Source organism: Dermacentor albipictus, unplaced genomic scaffold, assembly GCF_038994185.2.
Source record: "Dermacentor albipictus isolate Rhodes 1998 colony unplaced genomic scaffold, USDA_Dalb.pri_finalv2 scaffold_11, whole genome shotgun sequence".
Classification (NCBI taxonomy): Eukaryota; Metazoa; Arthropoda; class Arachnida; order Ixodida; family Ixodidae; genus Dermacentor; species Dermacentor albipictus.
This window is the reverse complement of record NW_027225565.1, coordinates 3,976,863-3,989,909: the sequence shown is the minus strand read 5'-3', so window position 1 is coordinate 3,989,909 and position 13,047 is coordinate 3,976,863. Positions and strand designations below refer to the sequence as shown.

General features: G+C 50.5%; 1 protein-coding gene across 18 annotated transcripts in view; it reads left to right on the top strand.

The window, feature by feature from the left end:
* The window catches only part of mask (multiple ankyrin repeats single KH domain), a 332,919-nt gene that overhangs the window by 58,278 nt on the left and 261,594 nt on the right, over positions 1 to 13,047 (top strand). The gene's annotated exons all lie outside the window — the stretch shown is intronic.

Sequence of the window (13,047 nt, the reverse complement as noted above, 5' to 3'; positions counted from 1 at the left end):
GCGGGGGTATACCCAGTCGATCGATTCACTGTCGACCTGATAGCAAATCCAATTTCAGGAAGACAAGCGTCCCACTCATTGTGCGTCCCCGCAAATGCAACTAGCATGTGCTTGATGTTGCGGTTCACACGCTCAGTGGGATTCGCCTGGGCATGGTACGTGGTTGTTCTCCTGTGCTTAATGCCGAGAGCTGCACAAGAGTCCACGAAGAGTTTGGCAGTGAAGTAGGACGCATTGTCCGTTATCAGCTGCTCAGGATAGCCGAATCGTGTAAACACCTCGATCAGCTTTCCCATGATAACGCGTGCCGTCAGCTTCCGCAGGGGGAACAATTCCGCCCACTTGCTGAAATGGTCTGTGACTACGAGAAGGAATCGGTTCCCGCTCGGTGTCCTGGGGTAAGGCCCCATGACGTCACATGCCGCAATTTGCCACGGTGTTCGGCTATTGATCGGCTGCATGAGCCCGGGTGGGCGTCCACCACGCGGCTTCACGCGTTGGCACACGTTGCACGAGCGGGTGTAGCGCATCACATCCCGCTTCATTCCAGGCCAGGTAGCAAAGCGGCACAACTTTAGATAAGTCTTAGGGCCACTCGCATGCCCGGCCAGGCACGTATCGTGAAAGTAGCGTAAAAGTGCTCCTCTCAGCGTGCGTGGAATCACCGCTTTGAAGGACTCGTGTGTATCCTTCTCCGCGGGAATGTATCTCAGCAGGACGCCGTCAGAGTCTAGCAGGTAGGAATCCAACGCGCTCACAGCATTACCAGCTGTTTCGGAGCGCCGCGCACCCACAGCAATACCAGCTGCGTCCATGTGCGCCGCGGCCGCGCCGCCGGGCTCCCGGAGCCCCTCAAACACTTTCTTACAAAATGGATCCTCCCGCTGTGCCTCTAACAGCTCCTTTCTGCCGAACACGCTCCCCACTGAACTGACGCAGTCCAAGTGGTTCACGCTTTCGTCCTGAGAAGGGGGTTCATCCGCCCTTCCTTCGGGACCAGCGCCGTCGAGCATTGTAGCAGTTACTCTGCTCTTCGGCTGAGTCACTGAGGGGTCACGATGGGTATTAATATTACCCCTCCTGACAACCTCAGTCGTCGCAGCGGTTAGTCCGCTCTCAAGCTCAGTTTCGGGCGAGGTGAGTTGAGTGGTAATATCACTCTTCTCACAGTCAACGGGCGCGCGCGAAAGTGCGTCCGCCACAACGTTGTTCTTTCCTCTCCTGTAGCGCACGGTAAAATCGTAACGCTGCAGGAGAAGTGCCCATCGCGCGAGCCGGCCGCTCGGCTCTCCTAAGCGCCTAAGCCAAGTTAGTGCCATATGATCGGTCTCAATTATGAATGGGACTCCATCAATATAGTAGTCAAACTTTTTGAGAGCGAAAATGATCGCCAGACATTCCTTTTCGGTCACGGAGTAATTTTTCTCTGCGGCAGTCAAAGAGCGGCTGGCAAAAGCTACCGGGCGCAAACTACCTTCGTGCTGTTGGAGCAAAACCGCTCCTAGGCCAAGGTCGCTGGCGTCCGTATGAATGACAAATTCTCTGTTCAAATCAGGTAGCCTTAACTCGGTGGTTTCCACGAGCGCGTTTACGAGGTTGCGCAGTGCCTCCTCTTGCTCGGGACCCCACCTCCACTGCTCACCTTTCCTCAACAGCATTGTCAAGGGGGCTTGCAGTGCAGCGCAGTTTGGGATGAACTGTCGATAGAAATTCGCCAGCCCCAAAAAGCGTCTCAGTCCGCCTATGTCTTCCGGTGACGGGTAGTTCAATAATGCCTGAACCTTGTCATCACACGGTAGAAGGCGTCCGTTATCCAGTTTAAACCCCAGTAGCGTTACTCGGGTTGCCGCAATCTGGGTCTTGGTCGGGTTTAGCGTTATCCCCGCAGACCTCAGACGCTCCAACACGTCCCTGAGATGGCGTAAGTGCCCATCAAAGGTACGCGAGTATACCACAACATCGTCCAGGTAAGCAAGAGCGTGGTGCCACCTTGCGTCACCCAAGACACGGTCCATCAGGCGCTGGTAAGTCGCAGGCGCACCGACAAGTCCGAATGGCATACGGGTAAACTGGAAAAGTCCCCTGTGACAAGTGAAGGCAGTCTTCTCTCGGTCACTGGGATCTACCTCCACCTGAAAGTATCCTCTGCTTGCATCGAGCGTAGTGAAGTACTTCGCTCCGCCAACGTTGGATACGATCGAGGGAATGCTAGGAAGCGGATATGCGTCCTTGCGTGTCACCTCGTTCAGGCGGCGATAGTTAACACAAAGGCGGGGCGTCCCATCCTTTTTAGGAACCAACACCACAGGAAAACCCCATGGGCTGTCCGATCTTTCAACAACGCCTGTATCGAGCAGTTCGTCCAGAGCGCTGTCTAGTGCTTTCCTCTTAGCCAAACTCACCGGCCGAGGATTACACTTCCACGGAGAGGCGTCGCCTGTCTCAATTTTGTGCCTGTATAGCGCAGTGCAACCAGGCCGCTCTGTGAATACGGCATCATATTCAGTCAGAAGCGCTGAGAGGCGAGCCTTTTCTTCCCCCGACAAACTGCTTGAGTCGTCCAGCAGCGGGTGGTATCGTTCGCCCCTCACTGCGGCACAGTCTGCCACCGCAGCGGGGGTTATGGGCTTTGCGGGAGGGGAGCAGTTCCCCTCCGCGCCTCTTTTCTCAGCGCGGTTGGCCGGACGGCATTTCGACCCGGCCGCAACCGTTCTGAGGGACCTTTTCGGGCAATCGTTTGGTCGGTCTGCGCGCGAAGCATCATCGAACGAAGTTGTCTCTGACGCTTTTTGAAATGAAACGAAAGGTTTCAGGGTGCCACATGCTCGCTCCCTATATCCTCCGTTGCAGACGTCAATAACAATGCCCGTCTTGGCGAGGAAATCTCTACCAAGAATTATAGGAACCGACAGGCCGGGAAGGTGAGCTAGGCGCTGTCGCCTCACCCGCTTCTCCCACCGCACCACAAGCCTAGCAGCACAGCTCGCGTGTGCCGTGCCGCTGGCCAGTCGGAAGGTCACATTACTCTCTCTCAGTCGGATAGTGCTCCGACGGAGATGTTCACACACCTCGTCGCCAAATAGTGAAGCGCTTGCTCCTGTGTCTAACAGCGCAAAAAACCTGCGCCGGGCGACTGTAACCTCTATGAGCGGGACTGGCGTGTCGCTGGGCAATCCAAAACGACAAGCCAGCGGGGCAAGGAGTTCGTGTGTCTCACTTCGCACCGCTGTAACCGCCGCCGGCCATGCAGCACTGCTCAGCGGCGGCCCCGCTCGTTTCCCGAAAGCGCGTGCTCTCGGTTCGCAGGCTGTCTGCAATCCCGGGCGAAGTGCCCCGGCTGGTTGCACCGATAACAGAGGAGAGCCGGCCTTTGACGGGCTTGGCGTCCAGTGCCTCGCGCCGTTTGACCGTTGTTCCTCTGTATCGACTGCTCCCTTGCAGGTACGCTCTGCTCTCGCATCATCGAGCCGGCATATCGACCACGATTCTGCATACCTCGGCCATCGGCAGCGCATGCTGCACGCATGGCATAAGTGTACGGATCGAGAGCCCGGTCAGATAAGCCCCAACCGTTTCTCAGTTGTCCGTCACTGAAAGCAACCACACCATCTCCACCGGAACGAGTGCGAAAAGTGTCCCCGTTCCACGCGCATCGCGGCTCAAGTGCCCTCGACGCTGGGGGTGGAGGTCGGTATGAGCGCAAGGCGAGTATGTCCGCCTGTATGCGCTTTGCCTCTGAGGCCAGCTCATCCAAATCCCTGAACTTGCTGCCTCTTAGGTACGCTGCGAAGGTGGGATGAGCTTGTCGTGTGACTCTCTCCACCTTATCGCAGTTCGGAGCGGTAGGGTCAGCGGTACGATAAAGTTCGTCCATCGCCCTGACGTACTCGAGCAAGGATTCGTCCGGATGCTGAGTACGTAGCTCCAACTCGCGCCGCAGACGACGCTCGTAATCTGCGGGCAGGAATTCCTCGCGTAATCCCGCTCGGAACTCAGCCAGCGTGCTAGACCGGTAGCCAGTAAGCCGGAACCAGCGGGCAGCGTGATCAGTCAACGACACTGGTACGACGCGTTCCAGCATCTCGTCATCGGACAGCCCCGTTGCGCGCTGGTAAGTCAGCACGCGATCGAGGTATTCGTTGACGCTAACTGAATCATGATACCCGCTGTAGGTGGGTAAGTCCACCCTCACTCTCGGTCTAGCAGCGGCGGCAGATGTCAGCAGAGTGTTCTGCACGGCACCTGTCAACCTCTCAATCAAGCGCATCGCATCCTGCAACAGCGCCTGTTGAGGCTCGCTCTGGCCAGTAATGCCTGGCACAGGAGCAGAACGCGTCGAGCAAGTATGCCGCAGTGGCTCCATGCTCTCCGCAAACACTGGCGAAGGGTTCGGCGTAATGTGCCTCACGCCTTCAAGGGTACGAGGCTCGCTCTGGCCAGTAATGCCTGGCACAGGAGCAGAACGCGTCGAGCAAGTATGCCGCAGTGGCTCCATGCTCTCCGCAAACACTGGCGAAGGGTTCGGCGTAATGTGCCTCACGCCTTCAAGGGTACATCCTGCCGGAGAGAGCGCCTCGTGTGTAGCGCTACCCTCTTCGAAGCTTATCAAATTCCCAGGGCTAATGTTCGCCGCAGGGCATGACTGAGCGGTAGCAGTTACCGCCGCTTCGAATTGTTGCCTGTTGGTAGCAACCTGCGACAGCGTATACAACGGCTGTAAATCAGCCCCGTATGCTGCCATGGTTCGTTCGTGCAGTGGCAGACACTCACACAAACAGACTCAACCTGTCACACCTCTGGCCCCACGTTGGGCGCCAAATATAGGGGTATTACTCAGGCTCGCGCGTGCGCACCTGACCCTTCTCTGGATCGCACAGCGCCGGCGGAGCGGCAGTCGCTCCCTAGCACTTTCGCAGCAGCCCTAGCAGTCAGAGCTGTGACCCCTAACCCGCGGTTCGCAGTGAGTTGCGACCACGGCGGGTTCAGGCCAGTGGGGACAGGGTGAGTCTCGACCTAAGGTGTTTATTCACCTTGGTGTACAATGATTCCAACAGACAGCAACAGCCACAACACACACAAACACAACACAACACAACACAAAACCTCAGCGGCGGAGCATTCCGCACGTCTGGGGCGAAACAAACCGCACAATGTGGGAACCACAAAAGAGGCTGATAAGAGTTCAGCTCACCCAAAAGTGGATCCGCGCTCGGGCCCTGGGGCGGTGAGTCGCACACCAAGGTCCGGGCGCCACAGGGGGACGGCGTGCGGCGGTCTCAGCGGCTGATTTGAGATGCGGCCGTTCGCTAGCTCTTCCGCCGTGAGACAAAGATGCGTCGGGGGAATAGCGCTTCTCCCGAGCGGCGGAGAGGGGGTCTCCCCGGTTCCAAGAAAGGGAAAGGAGGGAACGGGGTGCCATGGCTGCAGCGTTGCGGCCAGGCGCGAAGAGCAGCGGGAGTGGCGAAGGTGCCCTCTCCACGCTACCCTCCGCGAGCGAGCACGTGATTATCGCGTGATAACCGCGTGGCCGCTCCGGAGATATCGGGATGCGCGTGCGATCCCCACAAGGTGTAACTGTATTATGTGACTGCACGTGTATTTTTAAAGGCACATGCTTATTTTTGTAAAGAAATATCTAGCTAAGAAACAGTGGCATCTATTTGTGTAGTAGCTGCACCATGGATTCCAATGCAAAATTGCAATGCAATGCAAAGGGCTAATTTAGGCTGGTTGGTTGTAAAGTAGGGGTGTGTAAATATTGGAAGGTTTAGAATACGATTGAATATTATATTTTTAATATTCGTACTAGATTCTTAAATAGGTGTACAAAATTTTTTGAATGTTCGATTGGATACGAATATTCGAAACAAATTGAATACGTTGCTGGCTGTGCGGGAGCAAACATGGTTCTTAGCGTTTATTTTTATCTAATCTAACAAAATGTGTGATTTTGTGCTCAATTTCGCGATAATTTCATGCTGCTGGCAAAATTTCGCCTGTGAAACACGCTTACCCACTGAACGCTTAAAACCCCTGTCACACGGCAAATCTAATGTCATTTACAACGAATGACATTCGCTGATAATGCCATTTGTTTGGTGTCACACGGTAAAACGTAAGGACATTTTCGAAAATGACATTTACAAACGAATGAGTTCGCCAAACTCATTCGCATTCGTTTGGAACTGAGTTTACCAGTGTTTCGCAAACAGTACATGCTTCCTTTTTGTTTTAACAAATATCGCTATTATTCGATTCATTTTATTACCTAATTATTGCTTTAACGACATTGAAGTCCATCACATGCTAAGTACAGAAAACTACTCTCAGTCCAGTGACCAGACACCCGTCTTTAGCTTTCGCTGCAGCAGTCGTGTTGGTTTGCACCGGAGCAACGGCCACGGCCGCTTCAACTGACTTGGCGTAAAAGTGTGCGCATGTTTTCCTGTGGCACGCGCCAAGAATGAGGATATTAGAAGCCCGCATGCACATCAGAACGGCGATGACATGCAACTGCCCTTCTCGTACCACTTTAGCAGATGTAGCGTACGTGCTATCGTTCTCTTCGCCGTGTTGCTTGCCTTAGCTTTGGCTTGGCTTGGCTCGACTCGATTTGGTTGGCAATGTCGACAAGTTAGTGATCGAACGCTACGGTTTGAAAGCAACGATCACATATTCTAGGGGAATTTAGCATATTGGAAAATAATTATTGGACAAAAGTGGGTTTGAGACATGTCTTTTTTTTTTTACTGTCGTCATTGTCATCATTTTCAAATGACATTAGTTTTCGCCGTGTGACAGCGTGCTGTGATAATGACATTAATTGCAACAAATGTCATTTGTTTTGGAAATGACATTAGATTTGCTGTGTGGGGTATAAGCAGTGGCGTAGCAACAGGGGGGGCTGGGGGGCCGTGGGCCCCGGGTGCAAGGAGCCAGTGGGAAGGGGGGGGGGGTGTCATATACGTCTGAAGACACCTCTCTTTCCGCCGGCTACAGCTACAGCGGGGGAGGGGTGTGACGGAAGACCTATGGGCCCCGGGTGCCAAACGACCTAGCTACGCCACTGGGTATAAGCCTTGAAGGAAAGCCAGCCTCTCAGTAGCAAGGGGCACAGGTTTGCGAACAGCGAGGGTGCACTCTTTTGTAGGCTCCACCCCCAATGCTGAGCTTACTACTTGACAGCAAATGCATTGAGTGACGACTGGTACAGGGTCAAATGCCTGTGAGTTTTCGGGAAATTGGTGCAGTATAATAAGGCACAGATTGGTGAGAACAGACAACTAGCAGAAATTCAATTTTGCAAAGCTAACATGCATCAAATACACAATATTTTATTTAACGGCTTACAAGTTAAATTTTTTTACCAATGACAATGTAATTGCAATGTTCCAAAATAGTAAAATAAGCCAATTTGCTGATTAATGCATGTGCATATCATTATTCAGTATTCGATGCTAAGTATTTGATTCGTATTCGAAAATTTTGATATTTGCACACCTCTATTCTCAAGGCAAGATGGGCATATGTCGCATGTTGATGCCCGTTCTTGAACAGTTTTACTGTTGTGTGAATATTCAGATTTTTGAATAGCAGCTTCGAATATTACACTATTCAGTATTCGCTTTGAGAGCAGCTGTAATATTCATGCTTTTGGAAGTGTTGGCAAACTCGCGGTTGCAAGTTTGTTTACTGTCTAATGCAGTCAACGACCCATTTTACGAACAACCGATTTTTCGGGCATGCCCGTTAATTCGGTTGCCTTCGCGGCACCGTCATGGTACTCCATAGAGTCAATGTATAAGAACGTCTGAAATTTTGAACTCAAGAACCCAATGATGTACGATTTTTTGGACTTTTTGCAATGACTGCAAGTCCGGAACGGTATTGGTTGAAGCCACCATCGCCACCATTTTGATTATCTCGCCGCCTTGAACAGGTGCTCTTGCACGCAGATCCACTGGCAGCTGTAGCCACCACCGCGGCAACGCTAGGCTAGGCGTAGCTTCTTCGGCGTTAGCTACCAAGCTTCTTGCTGTTCGGTGCCGTGTTTTGCATTAAAACAATTCGCTGCTTTTAGCAATGGCCCTGACTCTGCCTTTATAATCCTTCGCAATGGCTTCGAAGCTCGGAAAGCCTAGCGCGTTGCATAATGCAGGTTCTTGAAAGTTAGCTCAGCCTCAATACAGCAATGTTACGTGGTGAAGCATGCGCGCAGTATTGCGGTGGAGCATACCAAGAGTGGGAAGAGGCTATTGTCACGGGACACAGTATGTATTCCTTAATTATACACGGGCGCATCCGTTGTCGCCTATCACAGTGTGAGCACAGATAAACCTAATAAGTGTACTGGCTGGCCTTCACAGCTATTTCGGACGTGCCTGTAGCGGTTTGAGCGCTTGGGGGCAGTAAAAGGTGCGCATTCGTTTTTTCGGACGTTTTCGTGGCCTCTAGGGAGTCCGAAAAATTGGACGTCGACTGTAACTAGTAAGGAATGACCTTTAAAATAAAAATAGGCTTACATGATTAGCAAACCTGTGTAAATGTTATGGTGGGAGCTTGCAAATATATTAATTGTAGTCACTTCATCAACTTTGTTAAACAGCGAGCAAAGGAAACCGAGCAGTGAGCTCCAGGTACACTGGTATATGCTGGCGCCATCTTTGCCAATCTTGGCATCCTGGTTGCCCACACTCTTTTCTCACCACTTCCACGTCCAGGCACTAAGTTAGAAAAACAAGTTTTGGATAAAAATAAATACCTTTAAAATTTTCGCATAACCTTCATAATTTCTTATAAACTGTTATTTGCGAGAAAGCTTATGAGCATTGTTTCAAAAAATTTAAACTGTCGTACGTATTTACTCACTTAATGATCGCACTTTCTTGTAAAAAAAAATTGATGCAAATTCAGGGGTGCAGTCGTTATGCAGGTTAAATTTCCCACGAAAAGAAACGTGTTTTTTTTTTCATCCCGCATTTGCTGCGGGATGACAAGCAGGCGGCTGCCGCTGTCAGTGCGGGTCACCAAAACAAGAATGGCGGCCGGCGGAGCTAGCCGAACGCAATTATTTTTCTTCTCGTGCTTACATTACGCGCATTGAAACAGTTTCTTCCGTATTAGTAATGAATAATATCATTAATATCGGCAAGTTTGCGACAATAACGTAGCCATGTCCACTTTGAGGGGACAGAAACAGAGATAGGCGTGCTTAGCTGCCAGTGACATAAACACATGGCGGGCATGCTGCAGAAAATGTGGCATTTGTCTTCACTGCTATCCTAATACGGCACGTTTCTGCTAAGGGTGAATGAATATCTTAGCTGCGTTACAAGCGTCGGCGTATGAATAGGGTACACTTCCAACATGGTGTATGTAAACATGGCCACTATCGTTGCCGCTCGCAATTTGTTGTGTGCCCACGAGTGCAGCCGACAAAAATCGAAAGGCTCCCTTTATATTGTTGTTTGCCAAAACCATTATGAAGCCTACAAATAATAAAGACGAAGCAAGTTTGGTTGTAGCTTTTTTTCGTTTTTTTTTTCATGGAAGTGCGGAAAGTGATAAAAGGAATGAAATGGGGCATCTACTTAAGTATGTTGGGTGCGTGCAGCCTGCTTGGTATGTCTTCAGGAGTCGTTCGCATGGCATTCGACAGATGGTAAGCGCGATCATCATTAGCTAGACATGGCACACTAATATCGCTGCAACAAGTTCAGGGTGCGGTCATTACACGGGAAAGAAAATCAATCGAATTTTGACGACAAAATTCAGGGGTGCGATCATTACGTGAATATCGCTGCAGCAAGTTCAGGGTGCGATCATTACACAGGAAAGAAAATAAATCGAATTTTGACGACAAAATTCAGGGGTGCGATCATTACGCGAGTGTGATCATTATGCAAGGAAATACGGTATAATGTTAAAAAAAGCAATAAGATGAGTCAATGACATCACCATTGTCTAAATAACAGAAGCTTGGTTGGGTAGGAAGATGGACTCAAATGACAGCATGAAAAATCCAGTTTGGAAGTATTTCTCAAACTCCCCTCTAAAAACGAAGCCTGGTATTTCAATAAATAAGTCATACTTGAATTAATTGTGATCTGATTCTCACAAATTAGTCCATTTAATCCCACAAAGCTCCCAACACCATTCCACGTCAAAAGAAAGGAAAAAAAAAAACTTGCTCTCATGTATCTCTGGTCTTGGAGAGTATGAAGAAAACAGCGAAATTATAATTGAGTAAAAATTAATATACTTAATTAGTAATTCATTTGCTGTCGACTGACAACTGAACACTCCCTCCACAAAATCAAAAAGGCTGGGATGGGCTGTACATTGGGTTCACAACACTAAATAAGATTTTTCAGGCATCAAATTCAGTACAGTGAAACCTCGTTAAACCGTAGTTGGCCAGAGCTTGGAAAAAGTACGGACTAAACGGTAGTACAGTAAAACCTCGTTAAACCGTACCCGCTTAAACAGTAGTTTCGGTTTAAAAGTAGTAAACTCAATTCCCCGACTCAGCGGCCATTGAACATAATGTATTTTGTATCCGCATAAACCGTACCAGCTTATTGCGTACGCATCGGTTAAAACGTAGCGTTTCCACTTTTCGTCGCGCAAACACGGCGGTGCGTCGTCTCCATCGGGCGGCCCGGCAGAACAACAAGACTCAGAGATCGGCACAACGGCCTCCAAGCGCCCTGTGCGTTTGCACGTGAAGCCGCATCAACATCAACATCATTTCGACGCCGCGTGGACGCCGTGCCGGAGAGCGTTGTGGCGTCGTGCAAGCGAGAACTCTCGTCATGCCGAAGCTAGGATAAAAAAGACGCCGGGTGCTCAGCATAGAAGAAAAATTAGACATCGTCGGCGCTGGCCCGCGATATGGATCTGCTGTTGACTACAGTGTGTGGCATTTGGAATGCGAAGTTGCTCGGCAGCGCTGCTGCGACCGCGAAGAGATGTCGGCTACGAGGTTCGACTTTTCACCATCGTTGCCGCTGTTGTTGCCGAAGTGTCAACTAGCGACAGTGATGAGGACGACACGGAAAGCGACAGCACGGGCTATTCAGGCCCGACAGTGGCAGAAGCTGCGCGTTACGTCAGCCTCATGAATGCGATCGTCGCAAGAACGGGCGCGATAACGTAACTATTCCAAACGAAAAGTTTTCCAACTCCGGCACCCGGCAATGAAAAAGGCGCCCTGGGACTTATGCAGCACTACTGCGCGGGTGCACGGAGAATACGTAACGCCAACGAGGAATCTGCCGTGCGAGTGTTTGCCGAGAGGAGGGGGGCTGGCTGAGGAGCTGGCACGCAGCTTCAGCAAGTTTGAGGCCGCTGTCGTCGTGCTAGGCCGCCGCGATATCAAACGAAAATAACATTTACGTCCCGCGAACTGAATAAATACTGCATGTTTTTCCCCTTTCATCGCACTCTCCCTGAGTTCCGTTTTCGACAGATAAGTGGGCGATCCCATGCTATTTCGCTTAAACAGTACTACCGTTTAGTACGTACTTTTTCCGAGCTCCGGCCGACTACGGTTTAACGAGGTTTCACTGTACTGTTTAACCGAAATAGCATGAGATCAACCACTTACCTGTCAAAAACTGAACTCGAAGAAGGTGCGATGAAAGGGGAAAAAACGTGCAGTATTTATTCACTTCGCGCGACAAAAGCGTTACTTTCATTTGATGCGGCCTCAAACTTACTTGAACTTGCTTTGAACTCAAAATCTATTACAGTAGAACCCCGCTGTTACGTTCCTCACTGCTGCGTTTTCCCGGCTGCTACGTCGTTTTCATCCGGTCCCGGCATAGCTTCCATAGGATCCAATGTATAAGGAACCCCGCTGTTACGTAGTAGCTGTGAAAACGTTCCCGCGTGATACGTCGCAACTTAGCACCGCGAACCCGCCTGGGCTAAAGTAGGCAACGCGCTCCAACCGCCATTTTGGCTTTTGACGAGTTTTGGCTGGGCTTGGCCGGGCTTGGCTATGGAACTGGCTGCAAGAAGCCGCACGCCAGTTCGAGAGGCCGCCACTAAGTGGCCATTCGTGAAAAATGCTCTCACTATCATCACTGTGATTGCGGTCACCGCATGGTTGTTGGACGGGTCGACTCACGGAGGAAGGAAACTCGGGAGAGGTCCTGACGTCACTCTTTGTGAAGCTAAAGTGAAACCGGAAGTTGGCGTTGCTCCGCCTATCAGGCCAGCTCTCCTCTCTTGTTTGCATTTCTCCCACGCTGCGTGCAAGCGGGCGGCGCGGGCGCGCGCTCGCGCTCTGCAGCAATACTAAACAATCGTTAGCACGTTAGCATGATTACGCCAAAGAGCAAAATTTCCCGCGGATATTCCTTCAACCGTTGCCATTGCCGTGGCGCGGTGACGACGAGGAGCACGAGCCGCATGTTGCCGGGGAGTTGCCAAATCCTAGCTTTGGAGAAGCCGTCGCGGCTCTGGACCTCCTCCGCAGGTACGTCGCACCTCACAGCGACGCTGACAGCAATACGGCCTTCCAGGCTATTGAGACACGTGTGGCGATTTCTAGCGAGCGAAAGAAACGGCAAGCCACCATTCTAGACTTTTTTTATTTATGCGCACTCTGTGGAAATAAATTGTCTATACTTGAAGCTGCACTTTTTTTTTATTCATTTTCGGAGCTTTCCTCACTGTTGCGTTTTCCTGGCTGTTACGTTTTTTTTCCCCGGTCCGGTGAAAAACGTATGAACGGGGTTCCACTGTATTCGCATAACCCTAAGCAGTTTCATTCTTTATAATGAAAGTTTATATGGAACATGACATGATGACCAAATTTTTTATCACGATGTAAGCCTCATTAGGATGCATTCTACTGTTTATAACATTCCTTTGGTATTTGTCATGTATACTGATCTGAAAATTTGCAAGAACAAATTTGGTGCTACTGGAACTGTTCTGATTCCATGATGTGCATTGATGTGGCCACTCCTCGGACAAATGAGAGACAGCGACAACACTGTAAAAACTTTGGATTTAATGTGTGTCAACCATCATAAA